At 45.7% G+C, this 14,460-nt stretch overlaps 1 protein-coding gene across 6 annotated transcripts in view; it reads right to left on the bottom strand.

Moving 5' to 3' along the window:
- Window positions 1-3,820: 3,820 nt before the first annotated feature.
- ZNF75D (zinc finger protein 75D) overlaps window positions 3,821-14,460 on the bottom strand; it is a 36,402-nt gene continuing 25,762 nt past the window's right edge. For 4 of the 6 annotated variants that reach the window (XM_079910033.1, XM_079910027.1, XM_079910031.1 and 1 more), the window contains 4 exons: window positions 6,763-6,839; window positions 5,318-5,406; window positions 4,814-4,957; window positions 3,821-4,532 (listed from right to left, as the gene is read on the bottom strand). The gene's annotated coding sequence lies outside the window, so the exon portion shown is untranslated. The remainder of the gene's footprint in view (window positions 4,533-4,813; window positions 4,958-5,317; window positions 5,407-6,762; window positions 6,840-14,460) is intronic. The other 2 variants (XM_079910029.1, XM_079910030.1) reach the window with 2 other exon arrangements.

Raw genomic sequence — 14,460 nt, 5'->3', positions numbered from 1 at the left:
ATGACTGTATCAGTGATTCTCAAACCTCTCTTTTTAGGAAGAATTTTTTTGCGAGAATCTTAAAAATTCAGATTTCTGCGCTCTACCCCGACACCCATACTCATTGGATCTCGCATGAACTCGAGAATTTGCATTTCAATAAACTTTTCTGGGGATAATGACTCTGATCTTCCGCTCCCGGGTCACAGTGGCCTAGCTACCTTTGTATTTTCTTCTCGTAAAGAACCGAGCTTCGACGAAACTACCCCGTGCATTCCTCTCTGCTTTCGGCCGCCACCAGAGGGCTCTTGGGTCTTTAGGTTAGCCCATATGGCCCCTCCTCTTGTCTTCCAATTGGTCGTCCGCAGGCCCCGCCCCTGGAGTCAAATTTTCCCTTCTGGGTGGTCAGCCGTGAGTTGTGGCCAGGCCAGAGGCGATGATGTCATTCTGGAGATGTAGTCCTCACATTCGTCCCGAGCTAGTTTGTGAGTGTGTGTGTCTCTGGACGCCAAAGTTTAGTGTTGGTCCAAGACAGAGAAGAAAGAGCTGCCTGCGATTGTGCCTCCCAGAGGCTCTGGTGGAAGCGAGACCTGGGGCAGGCGCCCCGCTGTCGCGAGCCTACAGAGGCCAAGGCACTTGAATCTGCTCCGCCTGGGCTGGAGTTGGGCTCATGGACTGGGTGGCCCCAGGGGTACGCCGACTCCTGCGGATTCCGTGTATTGTTGGCTGAGGCGCCAGGCGCCTTCGCCAGCTGTCGCAGCTGGTTTCCGGACCAAGATGGTCTGCGTTTGACCCCAACTCCCAGGAGCAAAAAGTAGTCCTCATTGTGATAGCAAAGTAGTTTCTGCGCCTGGAGCCATGCGAGGCCCAGCTTGGAAGCGTGACATCTGCGCTTCTATGTGTTCTGCCGCTGGTCCCCCAGAAACCCTCAGGCGGCTTCTGGAGCTTTGCCACGGCTGGGTGGCTTTGGCTTGAGATGCGCACCATGAAGCAGGTCCTGGCGCTGCTGGTGTTGGAGCAGCTGCCGACTATCCTGTCCCAGGAGATCCACAACAGCGTGCAGAAGCTGCACCCGCACAGCTTGCCAAGAAGCTGTGAGTCTTTTAAAATACATGCAGACAGAGGTTGCGAGACGGAGGGGAGGGAATAGGTGAGTGAGTGCGACAGAGATGTTTTGTGTGCGGTTTGGTGGCCGCGACTGGGACATCACGGTGTCGTACTTCCCCACCCGGAGTCTCTTGATTGCCCTGAGTAGACCTACACGGGCAAGTGACTTTGTAGTTTAGTCTGGAACTTCCATCCTCCAGATTTCCCCCCAAGCGCACAGAGGGAACAGTGAAGAGGGCCTGTTTCCACAGGGAGGCAGGTCACTGCTGCAATAGCCAGTGTCAGCTTGGATCACAGGGGTTCGAATCTTGGCTCTGCCCTCTGCCCACTGGCTCCGTGGCTTGGGACAAGTTACTTTCCTCTTTGCGCCTCAGTTTCCCCTTTGGTAAAATGGCTTCTGGTATTGTTTTGAGGATTAAAGGGAGAGCAGCGCGTACATTTTGATCACACTGCTGGCACGTAGTCAGTGCTTAAAACTGTGAGCTGGCCGGGTGCGGCGGCACACGCCGGTGGTCCCAACTACTCCGGTGGTTGAGTCGGGAGAACCGCTTGAGCCCTGGACTTCCGGGCTGTAGGGCGCTCTGTGATCGCGTGTCTGCACTAAGTTCAGCTTCAATCTGGGAACCTCCCGGAAGCGGGGGACCACCAGCTTTCCTCTGGAGGGGTGAACAGGCCCAGGTCTGAAATGGAGCAGGTCAAAAGTGCCCTGCTGATCAGTAGCCACATGGCGCCTGTGACTAGCCACTGCCCTCCAGCCTGGGCAACAGAGCAAGACCCCCGCCCTGACAAACAAACAAAACTCTTAGCCATCGAGTTCCCTGGCAGTCCAGTGGTTAGGACTCTGCGCTCTCACTGCCGAGAGCCCGGGTTCGATCCCTGGTCAGGGAACCAAAATCCCACAAGCCGCGTGGCCAAATCTTTTAGCTGTATATTAGGGTCAGCAGTCAGGGCTGTGGAATGGCCTCACTGACACCGAGAGGGTGGAGCATGGATGCTAACAAGAAAGAGTTTCTGAAGTCAAGGTTCCTCAGTGCGGAGAGAAAGACCTCAGAAATGGTGGTTTGGGGTTTTTCTGGAAGGGGGCTGGGGAATATCTCTTAGTAGAGTCCCTCTTTTAAATTAAACTTTTAATCTTGACATTATTGTAGAGTGGCAGGCAGTTGAAAGAAATAGAGAGGTCTCCTCTCCCCTCTCCCTCCTTTCCCCAGTGGTAGGTAACATCTTGCAAAACTATAGCACAAGGCACAACCAGGATATTGACATGAATACAGTCTGGATACAGAACAGTCCATCACTGCAAGGGGCCCTCCTGCTGCCCCTTTGTAGACGCACCCACATCTTGTCCTTCCCATCCACTCCTCTCCTGCCCATTCCCAGACCCCTCACCCCTGGCAACCACGAATCTGTTCTCCTTTTCTAGAAGTTTGTCATTTCAAGAATGTTTTATAAATGGAATCATATAGTCTGTAACCTTTTGAGATTGGCTTTTTTTGTCCCACTCAGCATAATTCACTGGAGATTTATCCACATCCTTCTGTGTAACAATTATTTGTTCCTTTTTATTGCTGGGTAGCATCCCATGGTATGGATGTACCACAGTTTGTTGAACCAGTCACCCACTGAAGGACCTGGGGGTGGTTTCCAGCTTTTGGCTATTAGAAGTAAGCCCGTGTGAACATTTAATTGTTTGCTGAATTATTTTTATGGTCGATGCTTTACAATCATGGTCAGATCATTCTGACACCTAATTCACTTTGGAGTTAGTGTCACTTGATCCTCTTTTCTCATTCAGGTTGTGAATTTCCTGGTTCTTTGTATGAAGGATGATCTTCCATTGTGTCCTGGACATTTTGGTGTCGTGTCAGGAGACACTGGGTTCTGTTGGAGCTGGGTACTGTAGCACAGGGGTCCCCAAACCCCAGGCCGAGGACCGATCCTGGTCGGAGGCCTGTTAGGAACCAGGCCGCACAGCAGGAGGTGAGGGGCGGGCGAGGGAGCGAAGCTTTGTCTGCGGTTTCCCACGGCTCCCATTACCGCCTGGACCACCCCCGCTCCCCCGTCCGTGGGAAAATTGTCTTCCATGGAAACCGGACCCTGGAGCCAAGAAGGTTGGGGACCGCTGCTCTAGCCTGCAGTGCCCCTGTTGAGGTTTGGCGAGCAGGCCCTGGCCTCCTGCCGTGGGCTGCGCTTGGGAGGACAGCATGAATTTCCAAGCCTCTGCGGTGCTGTTTTGGTTTGCTTGGTTTACCGCAGGCTGCTGGGGATGCTGCCTGGGGACATGGAAGGAGCTTCCCCAGGCCGGGCCACCTTGGGATTCTAGGCGGGGGAAGGGATTCCACCTGCTGCCTCCGAGAAAGGGATGCTTCTGGAGGCAGGAGCCCCCGCCAGTGGGCAATGGGGAATGTTTCCTGGGCCTGGGCTCTTTGTGGCCGGTGCCTCCCAGCAGTAGAGTGTCTCTTGGGGGCGGAGAGGGCAGTTTCAGGGCCAGCAGAGAAGCAGTGTGCTTGCTTTGCAGTGGATGTCTTCCTTGAGTGACCTAGAACTACATAACTATTCCATTTTTTTTTTCAGATTAAAGATGGAAGAAATCTGACATGCAGTGTGATCTCACCATCTCCGCTGTGTCTGAGAGCCCCTGCATAGACTGTTAGGAGGAATAGAATCCCCTCTCCAGTGTAACCCAGGAAAACTGTATCGACATAACAACATATCAAATGAAAAGGAGTGACAGGTACATTTTATTTTAACAGGTGAAACAAGGGAAGAGTTTGTTATTCTACAATTATTATTTATGGCTGTGTTGGATCTTCGTTGCTGCACACGGGCTTTCTCTAGTTGCAGCGAGCGGGGGCTACTCTTCATTGCGGTGTGCAGGCTTCTCATTGCAGTGGCTTCTCTTATTGTGGAGCACGGGCTCTAGGTGCACGGGCTTCAGTAGTTGTGGCATGCATGCTCAGTAGTTGTGCCTCGTGGGCTCTAGAGCTCAGGCTCAGTAGTTGTGGTGCACGGGCTTAGCTGCTCCACAGTATGTGGGATCTTCCTGGACCAGGGCTCGAACCCGTGTCCCCTGCATTGGCAGGTGGATTCTCAACCACTGCACCACCAGGGAAGTCCTCTACATTTTTTTTTCATTTTCCAAAATTACAGATAGGCATAAGCAGGTAGGTTATACAACTTTTTGGCAATGGCCAGCTCCATCCTGGTGCAGCTCGTGTCAGCATCCATAGCCATTTGGACAAATCCACATCATATCTGTGCCTCCCCAGTTGCCTACCGAGTAAAAAACTCATTATGTTTTTGGAGGCCAGGGAGGGTTTTAGGTATTCATCTGCCATCCTTCTGACGATGGGTAGGGCGTCCTGGGACTGACTTCAGAGGCTCCTTTATCCATGACTGGTTGACGCCACAGATGGCTTCAGGAAGAGAGCACGACCGACCGAGGTGGCCTGAAAGAGATGATGAAACCCACTTAATCCAGTGGACCCTGGGGCCTCTTGCCCCGCCCCCCGGCCACCTCCCCACCACACACACTTGTTTCCAGCAGTGGTCATAAGACCTTGCTTTGGGGCATAGTCTGATTTGAAATGTCAACCTTATCATTTCTTTCATTCTGTCATATACATGGGTCTGTGTCGAGAATCTCTGTTCTGTTCCATGGACAAATTTTTGATTCCTGTTTTAATTGCTAAATCTATAATGTAGATTTTCATATCTTGAAACAGCTCACCATCATGGCTGTTTCCACATAGAGTCTCTTCAGTCGGCTCATTTCATGGCAAGATCCTGTTGAGGTTCATGACTATGTTTGCACTGAATTCATAGATGTATTTTGGGAAGAATTGATAGGATGACAATAATTAGTTTTCCTATCCTGCAAGAAATGGTATTTTTAGTCTCAAAACAGGAAACATAAAAACATTTCAAGCATATTTCCCTCTAGTTTAAAAAATGATATTCACATGTGTTTTGTGGCCAGTGTGAAATGGACATATCATTTCTGTTATTTCATATTTTATTCTTCAAGTATATAATATCTTCTGTGTTTAACTTGTATCCAATCTTACTTTTTTGCAAAATATCTGGTTGAATGACTTGTTATTCTAAAGAGACACTCACTTAAGAAGACAAAGGCAATTTTTTCAATTTCCTATGTAAATAAATTATAGTATATCAATAATATGATATAAATTACAGCTATTGAAAATGATAAAGGGGTCCTCTACGTACTGACCTGGAAAGATCTCCAAGAAATGGTAGTTGAAGAAAGAAACTCGAAAAACAATGTGTCTTATCATCCCATTTGTCTTTCTTGAGAGTCATCTATATCAATAAAAGTAAATGCAAAGAATAGGATCTGAAAATTCTACAGCAAACTGCTAACGGCAGTTCTTCTGGTGTAGGTGTGTAAGATGGGGGAATATAAGAAAGGAGTGGGAAGATGGATTATTAGTTGATCTCTATAAATGTAATTCTTACTTGTATTTTCTATAGGAATGTAAAAATGTAAGTCAATTCTGTAAAATTATTTAAATAAAACAAGATTCCTCAGAAGCATACATTTGAGACACAGACAGGTGCAAACACCAAGGCAGACTGACGCAGATTCAGCCTGTTTTCTCCATGGGAAGGGCACTGGGGCTCAGAAGAGTGACATCAAAACCCCCAGTCAACCAACCTATAAGAGCACAGACTTAGCCAGGGAAGACTCTCTACCTGTCTGTGGCTTTAAGAGGTTCTCATTCAGGAGGGAAAGTGGAGGTGATGACACCCATTCTCCAGTCTCTTAGGCTTCCTTGTCCTCCCCATTTTACCAGGAATACACTCATGATAAGAATAGCAACAGCAGCAGCAGCAGACGTCTGCTCAGGGAGTCTGCCTGCCAGGCACTTCTCCAAAGGGCTTAACATACACTGGCTCATTTCATGTCTCAACAGGTTTGGTGAGTGCCACTGTCATGCCCATTTACCCAGAGCAGGGCACTGGGGTACGGGAAAGGCATGTAATTGGCCCAAGGTCACATAGCTAGTGCGTAGCAGAACCAGGGTGTAAACCCAATTTGTTTGGCTTCAGAGCCCCCGCCTTCCACCCCTTCAGTTTGCCTCCTCTTGATCCTTGTAGAAGACAAAGAAACAATTCCCCTCCTTCTATTTGTTTTGAACACTGAAAACAGTATCTTAGTGCCTTTACATGGTTCTACATGGGTGAGAAGAAACCTGGATGACTGAGCCTTCCCTGCACTCTAGGAAGGGGGTGTGTGACCTGGATCCCTCTTCCACATACGTGTCTCAATTTCCTCAGTTGTTATGTGAGACTGAGTAGGACAGCCAATATGGGGGCAAGGCACATTTCATCATAATAGTCATTTTAGTTCCTTAAACAGCAGCACTGTAAGAAACACAAAGCCCTGTCCTCACTGTTAGTAAAAACATCCTGTAAAAATCCATGTCCTACTTCTAGACAATATCCACATGGGTCACACACTTTAATGTTAACTATATACTTGTTCTATATCGGACACTCACAAGGTAATATGGCGTGAGAAGTCTGACCACTCACAGCCATATTTTCTACAATTAAACACCCCATTTATGTGAATTGGTGTTTAACAAAAAGCAGTCATTTGAGAGTCATTGCCAAGGCTGGATCCAGAGATCAAGGAAGTGTAGAGAATCCTACCTGGGACTGAATTGCCTTGCAGCTTTCACGGGGTAATTGGATCTTGAGACCACAATCGCTGACATTACCCAGTGGACCTGTTGAAATGCAATGAACACTGTTAGGACACTTTTTGTAATTCCTCCCATGGGAGAAGTTTTAATGGAGAGATTTTGCTCAAGTCAAGGAAAAGCCTGAGAGAAGAGAGCTCAGTGTCCAGGCAACAGATACACAGGTGGTACCCAAACATAGGTAATGTCTGCCCTGCCTTCCAGCACCTCTAATTCAGTGTATTCAGCCCTGAACATGGAGTAACTCAGGTGGTGGCAGCCACTGTCAGATCTTGCCATTGCATGTGGCCACAGTGTTCTGAGCCATTGTGCGTCACCATGACTCCTCTTGGTGTCTAATGAATCAGGTCCTGGGACTTAGAGAAAGGTAGTGGGAGAAGGGGCAAAAGAATTTTTCTCCCCTTTTTTGCTCTCTCTTCCAGACCAATTGTTACTGCTGTGAGAAATGTGGCTTATCAGAACAACTCCTGGGATAAAACACTCAGATACATCTAGGTAACGTAGCATCTTTATCTGCCATCACAAAATGAATCGGCTTGATAAACTCCAGCCCTGCTCGGTAATAGTTATGTGAGTACCATTTGTCCACATTAGGAAAATGACGCTGCACACAGAAGTGTTAGGAGTACAAGCTCAGGAGACAGACTGTTTAATTTCCAATCCCGGTTCTGTGGGATCTCGGGCAAGTCCCTTAAACTCTCTGATCCACAAGTTCCTCCTCTGTAAAACGGAGAGGACAACACTTCCTTCCTTAAGAGTTTGTGAGGATTGAATGAGATGATACTACGAAAGTGCTCAGAACAGTGTCTGGCATGCAGGGAGTGCTCAGATGACCTTAGCATTCATCACTGTGCTCATCTCAGCCAACCTCTTTGATTTGGCTCAGTCTTGGTTGGATCTACTGTATATTCAATCCCTTCAAAGTTCATCTCCCCAGTGGCACTGTTCCCCTCCTCTCCAGCCCATTTCCAAAGAAGAGGTCTTGGAGTGAGGCAAAGCTCATGCTCCTTGCAGTATCAGAAGGGCTGGGGCTCCCGAGTCTTGAGCTGGTCTCCACATCACGCTGATGGTCAGGTCCTTGGCTATGAAATTACTTGTATTCTCTCAGGAGAGAACATTCCATCTGTATCCCTGAAAGTTCTGCTAGCATCTGCTATTGAGAAGCATTGCTGGAATAACTCGGCATGTGCCATATTCCCAGAGAGCTAGGACAACTACTCTTGCAGCCATGCATGACCTCAATTCCAGTTCTCGCTGGCGCTGGGGATACCGAGGTCTGCCTGTGACCAGGATGGGTGCCAGTATGGGCATCTAGGCCAGAAGCACTGCTGCTGGTGATACTAATGGTGCTCAGGGAGTCATTGCCCCAAGTCAGGCACAAGACTGTGAAGTTCCATAGCCTACAGACACACCAACCTACAGCCTCAGTCTACAGCATTGCTGGTGGCAGAGAGGGACATGTGTGTCCTCAGGCCAGAACATTTTCATTAATGCAGTACAAGGCACTGATGTAAAAGTGAACTTCATGTCCAACTGGAATAAGGATTCATATACCAGCAGTAACATCCTGAAATTTAAAGGATAATTGTACACTGTACATAACTGGTGCAACATTTTTCATTAATTTACAGGAATCCAGACATAATAAGAACACTCTGCTCACTTGCTTTGGAAATCAACTTGTTGTTAGTGCAAATGTTCCCCACTTTACCTTATATCAGTTAAAGACACAAGCACTGACTGACATAAAATAAATGTGTGCTCAAATCCCATCACCGCGAGAATATGATTTATCTAAGCCACATTTCTTCATCTGTAAAGTGAAGGTCATAATTGCTCCTACCCCAGAGTTTGTCAAGGAAACGTCTGTAGTAACGTGTTTTACTTCGGTTTTAATATTTGCTGAGAGATTTTAAGCCCTACTACTACCCCTTCCCCTTCTCCCCTACATGTGGGCAAGCTGATAAGAGAGCCTGAGTACTCCCTCCTTTTTTTATATGTCTCTGTTTTTTCTTAGTTTTTATTTAGCATTTTGTGTACATGGATTATGCATTCATTGTGGAATACATTTCCCAATTTCTCCCTCTTATTACAACTTTTTTTCAAATTCTTTTCCCACTTAGAAACATAATATTGAGCAGAGTTTCCTGTGCTATACAGCAGGTCCTTGTTGGTTATCTATTTTAAATATAGCAGTGTGTACATCCCAAACTCCCAGCCAATCCCTCCCCCCACGATTTCCCCCTGGTAACCATAAGTTCAGTTCTCTAAGTCTATCAGTCTGTTTTTGTTTTGTAAGTAAGTTCATTTGTACCACTTTTTAAAAGATTCAACATATAAGTGATATCATACGATATTTGTCTTTCTCTGTCCGACTTACTTCACTCAGTGTGACAATCTCTAGGTCCATCGATATTGCTGCAGATGGCATTATTTCACTCTTTTTAATGGCTGAGTAATATTCCATTGTATATATGGACCACATCATTTTAAAGATGTGGTACATATATTCCCTCCTTTGATGCAAGCCAGAAGTTCAAACCATGCCAGCCCCACCCAGTGAAAGCAAAATCCCTCACCGCAGCTCCATCTCCTAAGCAGAATAAACACCCAAAGTCAATTTCCTTTCCCTGTTCACTCAAGCCATTTTCAGACCTACTTGGGGAGGCTGCCCTGGTCTCCCAAGAAAGCCTCAATATGTGAGTACTGATCCTGTTACTAGTGCTTTAATGCATGGAAGGCATAACCTGTCTTTATATCTAAACCAAATTTGGGGTTAAGCAGAACAGAGAGGACCCTGGAAGTATCCAGTAACTACTCAAAAAGCAAAACACTGGATGGTGAGGGGAACAAAAAACTAAAATAGAGGTTCATAGTTTTACCCAATTGGAAATCCAAAATTTACTAAAAGAATTTATGCAACAAAAGATTAAATTATGCTAACTGGCTTTTGTACTTCTACAAGAGAGGTTCTGAATTAACTTTAGCATCTGTTGATATGCACCAACTGGCAAAGCTTCATAGCCTTAATCAGCATCAGAATTAGAACACGAATACAGTTATACCTGGAGATTCTCACTAGATCTTAAAAAGGTACCAATTATACTTTTAGGAGAGAGTTATCAAACACAAAATAAAGGACATCAGAACTGTTGCCTTGCATAAATTCCCCCATAGTCAAATTACCCAAAACTATGCTCTGATTCAATGAAAGATAAAGTCTTTGGCACAATTGGTTTTACAAAATGCAAGCCCTTGGACCTTCAATCCCACATAAATAGTTAATACAGCCCAATATAAATTAAAACAGGGGGTTATGGGTTGACTCCCCCCCCCAAATATGTGGAAGTATTAACCCACTGTGTCCGTGTTTTTCTGCCAGCTGAGTATAGTCAGGTGCAAATTATAAGTCAACTGTACAAGGACTAAGTGTACCTTGCCCTGGAATCATCCTTACACACAATTACCAGCCATGAGCCATTATGCAGACCCAGAGGTTCTGGAACACCAGGGCAGCCTGAGGAAAGGACCTCCTGCAGCTCTTGTGGAGCCTCCTACTGGTCTTCCCCCAAATTCACCTGAACGCATTGACTCTGGCAACCGTGCAATGAGGAGCACAGAAGCAAAAGTTTCAGAGACTGATTGGATACTAGGTATGAATCAACAGTGATGGCTGGAATTAATCTTTCTTTCTTTTTTCTTTTTTCTTTTTTTTTTTGCAGCGTGGCATGAGGGATTGTAGTTCCCCGACCACGGGTAGAACCTGCGCTCCCTGCAGTGGAAGTGCGGAGTCTTAACCACTGGACCTCCAGGGAAGTCTCGGAAGTTAATCATTTTGATCACATTAATTCCTTTTTAGGTAAAGGACTAAATCCATATTTAATACAAAGGGAAAAAATTAACGTTCCTCAAACGTATGGACACCAAGGGGGGAAAGCGGCGGGGGATGGGTGGGGGTGGTGGGATGAATTGGGAGATTGGGATCAACATGTATACGCTAATATGTATAAAATGGATGACTAATGAGAACCTACTGTATAAAAAAATAAAATTCAAAAACGAATTATAAAAAAATTAATGTTCCTTTGGTAAGTATAATCAAGTATAATATTTTTAAAATATTACTTATACCTTAAAAGTTTAGAACAGGCTTATCTTATTTAGTATTGGAGATACGCTCTGCAAATGAAAGCACTAACCACATCACTATTATTCAGTCATTGCAGAATAAGTCGTTTGGAGATGCTTTCCAGGCATAGTAAATATTACATATGATCAACATGTAATTAATATGCAATTAGAAGTTTATTACCTAATGTCTTTTTCTTCTCTGCCTCTTTTACAATTTGTCTAATAGTGGATTTTGCCAGACTTGGAATATGGCCCACCCAGATCTACCTGATGTTTACCTACTTAAAATCTGCATTTTCAAACCGCCTTTAATCATCAAAGTAATTCCTTCTTTGACTATGCAAACTATTTGCTGTGAAGCAGAATATGATAATGAGAAAATAAAATATTAGGGGCAAAGAGACCTTCACAGAGTAAACAAAACAAACTTATGGACTGAATGTTTGTGTTCCCCCTCTTCCCAATTCAGATGTTGATATCCTAACCCCCAGTGTGATGGTATTTAGAGGTGAGGCCTTTGGGATGTGATTGGGTCATGAGGGTAGAGCCCTCATGAATGGGATTAGTGCCCATACAAGGAGCTGAAGAGACCAGAGTTCTCTTCTGCCATGTGAGGACACTGCAAGAAGACCTCTGTGTAAGAATCAGGAAGTGAGCATTCACCAGACACCGAATCTGTCAGCATCTTGATCTTGGGCTTCCCAACCTCCAGAACTATGAAAAATAAATTTCTGTTGTTTATAAGACACCCAGTTTATGATATTCTGTTAGAGCAGCCTGAACAGACTAAACCAAAACCTATTGGCAAGTGCCTGTCAAACTGGGCAGAGTGACTCTGTTTCTGCTGGTTTGCATTCACAGAGACTTGTTTCTATCTGTGCCTACGTGTTTTTGCACTCCTGCTGTCCACTGTGTTTCAAATATATTTGTAAGAATAACTTGAGACCTAGAATGCTAGCAGCTTACTCCAGAGAGGATTTTCATTTGCTTCTGCCAGATGTCTGGGGTCATTCTAGATGGGGTCCAAGAAAACCAAGTGCAAAACTTGAGGCCCCTACACAAACCAGGGTATTTGAAACTAATCTATAATTCCACCCGATATTAAGTCCACGTCCTGTTCCTCCCAGCCGTTAGATCATAACAACTTGGGGGCCCAGATCATTTCTGGCAGAGTTAGAATCCCCATGTTGTGTGCCTCTGGTTTCTTTTACCTTGTCCGTTATGATGTCAAACCTCACCAGGCTGACAATTTCCCTTAGGGAAATAGTCACTTCCATGCTCCTTCATATGATTAGATTCCTATTTTCCTTTTGATTTTTAAATTCAAAATGATATACAAAATTTTAAATATACAGAGAAATTGAAAGAATAGCACCATGAACACCCAAATATTCACCATCTAAACACAACTATCATTAACATTCTTGCCATGAACACTGTGCACATAGGAGAGCAAAATTTGCCACTCCAAAATGTCTCTTAGGTCCAAAAGACTCAAGAAGAAACTTTGACTTTCCCCCTAACCACCTAAAGAATTTAGATACAGGGCTTGTTCTCAGAATAGAACTATCACCAGAGACACCTGTAAGAATATGGGCTGGGTCTGGGGGGGGCAACTCTTAGAGATCAGAGTCCACCCCGGGTCCCATTGTCTCTGCAGGGCCCAGCAAACATTTGTTTACCAAATATTTGCTTTTCCATCTTCATGTGAAATGCCTTCCTCCCCTTTTACATTCCAAACCCCTACCCCCAACATCCTTTTCTATCTCTAGCTGAAGTTGGTATTTAAGATGAAGGTTTTGTCCATTTGGGGGAGTTACTCAGTTCTCCTGGGGTCTCTCCCATGTATACACATTATTAAACTTTTCTGTGATTTTCTCCTGTTAATCAGTCTCACGTCAATTTAAGTCTTATTACTTCTGAAACTAACACAACATTGTAAATCAACTATACTCCAATAAAATTAAAATTTTAAAAAGTTTAATTCTTAGACCAGCCAGAAAAAGCTAGAAGGGTAGAGGAAAATCTCTTCCTCCCCAACATGCTGAACCTTTTCAAAGACATTTTCTAACCTCATGACACCTCAGTCCTAAATTTTTTTTTAGCACATATCTCCTAAAAACCAGAACATTCTCCGACATAAAAATAAAACCAGGTTTCCTGCCCAGCAAGTAAGGAGCTTGGAAGTCATGACTCTCATCCTCATAACAAGAAAAAAGATGAACAAATTGAAAATCAACAACTCTTTTCACATACATCAGATGTTAAAGGAAAACCACTGCCCCTAAAGTTGGAGCAAGAAGCATATACACCGACTCACAGCTTACAAGGATCAGAAAGCCAGGGAAAGATGCTAGTACACACCCCAGACCTCCTCCTGATCTGTCAACCAACCCCTCTCCCCGGGGTCTTTACCACTCTCTTGGGGAGTGTTTCTGGAATGAAGGGGGAAGGAGTAGAAGGATGGGTGTCTCCAGGCTCTGGCCTCTGAGCGTGACCCTGTGCTCATGGGCACCAATGATGGAGCCAGACTGCTCAGGCCCACATCCCATTTCCCCCTGGCTGGCACCCTCAGGCAAGTTGTTCCACTTCCTTTAGCCTCAGGACCCTCATCTATAAAGTGGGGATAATAATAATAACACCTACCATGAAAAACTTGGCGGATGAAATCAGTGGCTGCACGTCAAGTGCTCAGCACGGTACCAGCACAGAGCACACACTCTAAAGGCTCAACCATGACTAGTACGTTAAGGAAAAACCTTGCCTTCATTCTTCCCCATCTGTCTCATTTTTTTTTCATGCTGACACTTGCTGAAAGGACAGACCACACTCTCTATTCTCCCCTTGTGACTTGTTGCTGCCCAAATCCATCCCACAGCCACTGGTGATCACCTAAGCCCAGTAGACATTTCCAGCCCCCTGCACTCAACACCATGCCCCCCACGCCCCATAGACCTCCCCTCGTTGTCCGAACACTGCTCTCCCCTGGTTCTCGGGCGTCTCCCTTTCCATCTCCTCCATCAGATGATCCTCTTTGCAGCTCTTCTGCCGTCTCCCTCTGCAGGGCATGAAGGGCGCACAGTTTCCGCCACAGTGCCCAGGCATGAAGCAGTACCTTTCTACTTGGCCTTCCTGCTTCACTCTTCAGCCCATTATAACCTGTTCACAGTCAAGCAGCCACAGGCGTCCTTCCAAAACATAAGACAGAATCCTCTCTAAGGATCCAAACCCTCCAGGGACTTCAGATCTCATGCACAGTAGAAGCCTGAATCCTTATTCTCTTTCTGATCACATTTCCTACTATTCTATCTCTCACCTACACTGCTCCAAGCACTTGGCTTTTCCTTGAACACATCAGGCACACTCTGGCCTCAGAAGCTTTGCACAGGCTGCTTCTGCATCCGGATAGCTCCAGAGAGCCGCCACAGGAGCCCGCCAGCTGCACCCTCATTGGCTGGATGGCCACAGGGGTGGGCCTTGCATGTGATGAACCCACACACTGGAGCATGGGGCCCGT

Source organism: Stenella coeruleoalba (genome assembly GCF_951394435.1).
Source record: "Stenella coeruleoalba genome assembly, chromosome: X".
In the NCBI taxonomy this organism is placed as follows: domain Eukaryota; kingdom Metazoa; phylum Chordata; class Mammalia; order Artiodactyla; family Delphinidae; genus Stenella; species Stenella coeruleoalba.
Note: the sequence above shows the minus strand (reverse complement) of the source record. Positions and strands in the feature narration are given on the sequence as shown.